Here is a 7,326-nt window from a genome sequence, read left to right on the forward strand (position 1 = left end):
TTGGTGATAAATTAAACCTTATGCATTTTGAGAAATGCTCAAATTTTCCCATGAATAGTAATATAGGACAGAATTTTGAAAATTTGCCCATGTTTTCACAATCAAAGAGACTGAGTAATTCATCTGTCCAGGAATGCAAATGATACTCATTTTCAATAGTCTTAATGAGGAAACTAACCTCTCCTACTCTCAAATTGGCAACAGGTAAGGTATACAATTTAGGAGATATAGCATTTCAGGGTTGGTATTTGGTATTGGATTATGACACTGATTACAAAGCAGCATACATTAGAAGAATAAAAATAAGACACAAGTAGACTCTTGTGACCCAGCCCTGTGACTGTAGAGTTCCCTGTCCCTTGGTGAATTTCTTTATGGATCTGTGTATATTTTTGTTTCCCTACAGAAATTTCAAGAGATATCATCCACAATGATAGAGAAGTCAGGAAGAAGCAAGAGTTCATTTTTTTTAACATGTTGTGTTTGAGAAAGATATAAGATACTCAATTTAATAAACAGTTGGAGATGTGAGAACAGAGGTCAGGAAAAAAATTAGAAATAAATACATAAATCTGAGAATCATCTGAATAAAGATGATAATTGGATCCATGCTAACCAATAAGATAGATAAACAAACAAAATAGTATAGAAGGAGAAAATGGATGTGATTAACAGTTATAGGAGTCTGAGATACTGAAAAGTTTTGGGGATGGTTCACTCAATTAATAAGCTTTTATTAAGTATCTACTATATGTCAGCATTATTTAAAGAACAAAATGAGACAATTTTTGACCTCAAGAAATATGCATTTTTCTGGAAGAAACATGTTCATAACTAAGTAAATACAGGACAGATATATATTAAATACTCAGTGATGTAGTATGATAGAGAAAGCTAAGAATGAGGATGTGCGTGTGTGTTATCAGTATTAAAAAATCAATTTAAACATTCCAGTATATTCTATCAAGGTAGAACTGTAAGACTGAATTGATATTTAAATATTTATAAAAATGCTAGAAATATATGTGTGTGTCTGTGTATGTGTGTATTTGTATAGAGATAGAGACACATAGAGAGACACACACATGCTTACACACTACTACTTAGTAGAGGGAAGTAGCAGTAACTAGACATAGAAGTAAGAAGCAAAGAACATTTTCTGCCATAAGAGCAGTCAGTTGTGTATGTCTTTGGAAATAACTTATGAACTCTTCTTTATTTTCCTGGAAATGTCTATGTCAAAATTATAGGAAACTAAACATTGCCTCCATTATACCAGTTTGGCAATAAGCAAAAGTTTTAGTGTAATACAATCTTCCATTAAGCCTCACATATTTGTAGGAAATTTAAGTTATATGTTTCAGAGGCTTTGGCTTCCATAAGTGATAACAAGAGTTCATATTTTTTTTTCATAATTCTTTGCAATTACACAGAACTTTTCTTAAGTTATCATAGAACCACTCTGAGAGGTTATGGGACTTAGAATGCATTTCTGAAAAGGATTTTTGAGATTGCATTCAATCTTCTCTTCTTGGATATGATATGAGGAAATTGGGCCCAGACACACTTAGTAACTTGTCCAAAGTCATATAGCTACAAAATTGTTACTAGAGAGCCAGGTTTTATGAATCCAAGTTCAGCACTCTTCCCTATGCAAAGATACTTGTCATGGCATCTTGGAAGTAGATGTTCTATTTCTACTGTAGACTTTTGCAAATACAGAACTTTGGGTTTAACTTGGTAAATTACTTTTCTGAGGATTTCAAAAGTTATATGAAGCTAAAATAAGATTCAAGATAAAGGTAATGGCTTACTGAAAATCAACTAGTAAAATGAGAGAACCATAAATAGGAACCAAATCTTCTGATTCCTAATCTAATATTCTTATTGCAAATACTATCAGTGTAAAACTAATCCATTTAAACACTCTAGAATATTCCATCAAGGTAGAATTTTGGAACTGAGTTCCTGTTTAAATATTTATACAAATACCAGAGATTTTCAAAACTTTCTAAAGAAATAGGGCTTCATTATTTTGTAGATAAAGTTGAAGATAATCTTTCTTCCTACAAGCACTCAGGCATCAAATGTAGAAGTCTTATTTTCAAAGTAAAGACATAGGGAAGATTCACACCCTTTCTCTTTTACTATTGGTCCTCCAATATCCTTCAGGAACATATATAGTTCTCACAACTAACATATAACCCTCATTAAAGCTTCTAGAAAGGGAAAAGAGTTTAGGGTTATTTAAATAACTACCATTGCTCATTTGTGATTAGATTAACTCTTTTCTATAAATTTGTAAAGTCTATAGAATTCACTCTATTTCTTTTGGTGGCGTCTCCCCAAAGGAGAAGAACATGAGATTTATTCTCTACATTAGGGCTCGGTAATATCTTCCCTGCCTTCCAGATTTTGTCCATCAGCTATCCCTCTTCAATTCCAGCTCAATGCATTTAATGAAGCTTAAATATTAGCCTCTTCTCTACCAGCATGCCAAAGTTCATGTACTTTAATTACCTATTTCCAGCAGGACTTATTGTTCTTTTTGATGCCTTTTGCTTCTTCTCTCACAGATGTCACTTCTGCCTCTTTCTTTCAGTTCCTCTCTCTTGAGGTCCTTGTAACTTCTCTTTTTATACTTAGATCGGCTTCATTGGTTTCACTTGCTGCTCATTCTTCTTCCCTAGAGAGGGCACCAATTCTTGAAGGTTTATGATTTCTTCTTACTGAATTAACCAGAGACAGAATGTTGATGGAATATTTAAAATTACCCTCTTTCTCTATGGTCCCACATCTTCACCATTCACACAAAGTACTTCCACAGGCATTGGCAGAAGCCTAATCCACTCTTTTGCTACAAGCTTTCACTTCCCACTCCTTGGGGGTAAGTATATCTCTTCTCTCCCAGCATCCCAGATATTTGCCTTTTCCAAGATATATGTTTTCTCCAGGTCAAGTTCCTCATATTGAATCTTTCTGAAGCTTAGAAATGCAATTACAACCGCTTTCCATTTATTTTTCTGTTGTTGTTATTGTTGTTGTTTCCTAACCCCCATCTTTCTTTCAGACTGCTTCAGGGGCTATATAGATTACCGTAGAATTTCTCATTGTGTGTGTGTGTGTGTGTGTGTGTGTGCGCGCATAATGAAAGAGAAGGGATAGGCTGGCATCACCACTGTACTCTACATATAACTCAGAGGAAGAGGGTTGACCTGTATGAAATGGTAATTATTCATGTCCAAGCTACAGTTATATGGTATCATAGAGCTTAGAAATGGAAGAGTCTCCATTGCTTAGCTAAATAGGTTTTTCATTTTAAATAATGGCCTAAGTTCCTTGCCTACAGTCACAAAAAATGTATATAATACAATAACCACAACAAAATCAAATCTAGATTCTTTAATTCCAAATCCAATTTTTGTTTCCATTACTTTTTTTTAACCATTTACCAATAAGCGTTTATTTAAGATTTACTTAGTGGAAGCCACTGGGACAAACACTGGGGATATAAAGAATAATCAAAAACAGATCCTGCCCTTAAGATATTTAAATACTAATGAGAGCAACATCATACATGCATACATAGGTATATACAACATAGAATAAATGGCAAAATAATGATAGGGAAAAAAACTCATTTATAGCTGGGGACCCAGAAGGCCTCCTGCACAAGGTAGGATTTGAACTAAGATAAAATACATAAGAAGAATAAAAGGTGATAAGCTAGTTCAAGAAATACAGTTAAGAAATGTTATTTCAATTTAATCTGAATATTTATCAAGCATCTACTATGTTCAAAGCATCATTGGACACTTGTCTTTTTAAAAATTGGACTGCTTCTCTCTAAGGCAGAAATCAATACCAACTTTTCAGAGCCTCCTAGAAGACTTTCACTTTATTAAAAGCAAAAAAACAAGGGCAGCTAGATTGTGCATTAGATAGAGCACCAGCTCTGAAGTTAGGAGGACCTGAGTTCAAATGTGGTCTCAGGTACTTAACATCCTAGCTATGTGACTCTGGCCAAATCACTTAACCCTAATAGCCTCAGCAAAAAACCAAACAAACAAATAAAAAAACACCCAAATATGGAAAATGTTGCAGCCTCATAATGTGGTCACTGTCTTTCCCATAGTTACCTTGGTTCTCACAATTGTATACATCAGTTTCAAAACTCATCATCCCATTTGAAGTTTCCCCCAAATTATTAAATGAATTCTTAAGTCTTACAAATTCTCGAGGCTTTTTATGTTACTAAGTATTGGCCTTTCCACTATATGAAGTTTTGTGTATTGTAATAAGACATTAAACTGAGTCCTCAATCTATTATTTAGAAACTTTGTGACTTCTGGCAAGTCACTTTGAATATTAAACCCTACTATCCTTTGATAAGAAAGGCTTGAGCTGGATAACATCCTTTCTAAGCTTTAAATCATTGATCTCGTGATGTATAATAGAGTGGTAACAATAGTAATATGACCAATCTCATAAATTTCTTGCCAAAAGTGTTAGTGAAAAAAGCACAGGATTTGGGATTAGAAGACTTGGCTTCAAGGTCTAGCTGTTTTTCTTTGCCTGGATGTTGTTGGATGAGGCAGATGATATCTATGATCTTATTTTATTATCTGTCAAAAGAAGGTTGGACTGATCTCTAAGATTCTAGTTCTAAATCCTATTGAGCTAGATTTAAAAAAAAAATAAAACAATTATCAAAGAATATATTAAGGTAAGCTACTATTGTTGCCATAATCAGAATATCAGATGGCATTGGTTCCTTCAAATTAAATTCAACAGATTCACAGAAGATGTCAATGTACTGACAATATTCAAAGAATTTACAGAACTCATATTAACAATTGTTTCTTTGCCCTGTATGCCTAGGGACCCCTCTTTTGGGCTTCTGAGGGTTCCCACTGGGAAGAAGGAACGCCAGTGAGGCAGGGAGTGAGATGCTCCTTCTGTGGCTCTCCAAATTGGGGGTAGGGGTGGATTATGTCAGGCAGCTGAAACAGATGATGCAGCACACCACCTATGTAAACAGAAATAGGCGCTGGGGCTGATGTAGCACAGAGATATGACCCTGCCCATAGAGCCGCTGAGTCTAGACTCCAGATGTGTTCTCCCTGTTACCAGGCCAATTCAGATCCAACTGGTAAATATTTCTACCAGATGACAGTGGGCTCAGTTACAGAAATGAGGACAAAGGACAAAAATAGGAAGAAAATTAGTACTGGGCGCTATTGCTCTTCAAGGGTGGTAGTGAGGGAATATTCCACATAGTTTTATAGAGATGTTATTATTTATTTAGAGCACAGAAAGTCATACCCTCTCTTGCCATGCTCTGTTGACAAAGTTCCAAGGTAAATTGAGGGCTATTGAAGTCAATTAGTCACTTAAAGTCTGTTAAAAGCAAAGGTTTGCATGGGAGACAAGTAATTTACCTCTGAATTTGTAACATTTGGCGAGACAGCAGAAAAAAAGTTTTTTTTTTTAAATCATTCAAAAACTAAAAACTCTTCAAATGCATTCCTAGACTAAGTAAATTCTGAACACCAGAGGTTTACTAATAAGTCTATTACTCCAATTTCTCACCCTGAGTGCACCCTCTCCTCTTCCCTAGCCCATGTTATGTGAAGAAATCCATCCAGTGTGTCCCAGAAGTAGCAGCCAAGCACCAGTGGTGTCATCATGCATATGATTGGCTGAAGAATGTGAACTTTTTTTATATCTGTCTCCACCAATTTTGAAGAAAGAACATGGGTTTTCAATAATCTATGAACTTCAATATCTCCTTGCTGAAGATAGATTGCCACCTAGTAGGAGGTAAGGTTTCACTTCCTCCAGCTATTACAGCCTCCTATCCATATGTCAGAGGTGGCAGCTGCAGATGAATGAAATGTAAGCTTGCTTTGTGAACTCTATTTTCTAGTGCAGAGAATCCCAAGAGGAATTGAAGCAATGCTAGAGTCACAGAAGTTTTCTGGCTTTCCCCCTGACTCACCTCCCCCCAAATATTTTCAGGGCTTGGTTATTTCAGGAAAAGCATAGACTCTTGTGACCAAAGTTTAAATTAAAATTTCAGTTGGGAAAGCTATTTCTAGCACAGACAGTTTCTTTATTGGAAATGACTCCAGGCTTGGTGGACAATGATTATGGCCTCTCTGGGAATGAAAGAAGTGTTTTAGATTATTTGCTTTTTATTTTGTTTTGTTTTGAGCTTTTAATCTAACTAGATGGAGAAGAGGAAGAGGAAGAGGGAAAGGTAAAATGTATCTTTCCATTTGTGATTTATAGATAAAAAAAATATTCCATGTGTTCTACATTGGGATCATTTAACTAAAAAAAACACAAACAAAAACAAACAAACACACACACGCACGCACGCACGCACACACACATACAGTTCTTAACTAAACCAAATTAAAAAGATTTCTTACTTTATGCTTGAAAAACCATGGTTTCCCAACCTGTGGACAATAAAAAAGGTAATACCTCACTCTGATAGACAAGCTTTGGAAAGCACCAGAGATTGGCTAGCGACATGCATAACTTGCAAAGATTTCTATTCAGAGGCAGTGAGAACAATAGTCCTTCCCCCTCCCCCAAAAAAAGAAAAGTAGGAGGGAAGGAGGGAAAGAGGAAAAAAGGGAGGAAGGGAGGAAGGGAGGAAGGAAGGAAGGAAGGAAGGAAGGAAGGAAGGAAGGAAAGAAGGAAGGAAGGAAGGAAGGAAGGAAGGAAGGAAGGAAGAAGGAAGGAAGGAAGGAAGGAAAAAAGAAAGGAAGGATGGAAGGAAAGAAGGAAGGAAGGAAGGAAGGAAGGAAGGAAGGAAGGAAGGAAGGAAGGAAGGAAGGAAGGAAGGAAAGAAGGAAGGAAGGAAGGAAGGAAAGAAGGAAGGAAGGAAGGAAGGAAAGAAGGAAGGAAAGAAGGAAGGAAGGGAGGGAGGGAGGGAGGGAAGAAGAAAGGAAGAAACAAGGGAGGAAGGGAGGGAGGGAGGAAGGGAGGGAAGGATGTAGGGAAGAAAGAAGGGAGGGACAGAGGGAGGAAGGAAGGAAGGAAGGAAGGAAGGAAGGAAGGAAGGAAGGAAGGAAGGAAGAAGGGAGGGAAGGAGGGAGAGAGGGAGGGAAGAAGGAAGGAAGGAAAGAAGAAAGGAAGGAAGGAAGGAAAAAAGAAAGGAAAGAAGGAAGAAAGGAAGGAAGGAAGGAAGAAAAGAGGGAAGGAGGAAAGAAGGGAGGAAGGGAGGGAGGAAGGGAGAAAGGGAAGGAGGGAGGGAAGAAGGAAGAAAAAAGGGAGGGAGGGAGGGAGGAAGGAAGAAAGAAGGGGGAGGGA

The 7,326-nt window shown here is 36.8% G+C and overlaps 1 long non-coding RNA gene across 1 annotated transcript; it reads left to right on the forward strand.

The window, feature by feature from the left end:
* Nucleotides 1-2,678: 2,678 nt before the first annotated feature.
* LOC127548604 (uncharacterized) lies at nucleotides 2,679-6,453 on the forward strand. Its single transcript, XR_007950436.1, has 2 exons — nucleotides 2,679-2,887; nucleotides 5,621-6,453. It is a non-coding gene; the product is annotated as an uncharacterized LOC127548604 (long non-coding RNA).
* Nucleotides 6,454-7,326: the final 873 nt, after the last annotated feature.

The sequence above is a fragment of the Antechinus flavipes genome, chromosome 2 (assembly GCF_016432865.1).
Source record: "Antechinus flavipes isolate AdamAnt ecotype Samford, QLD, Australia chromosome 2, AdamAnt_v2, whole genome shotgun sequence".
Taxonomy (NCBI): domain Eukaryota; kingdom Metazoa; phylum Chordata; class Mammalia; order Dasyuromorphia; family Dasyuridae; genus Antechinus; species Antechinus flavipes.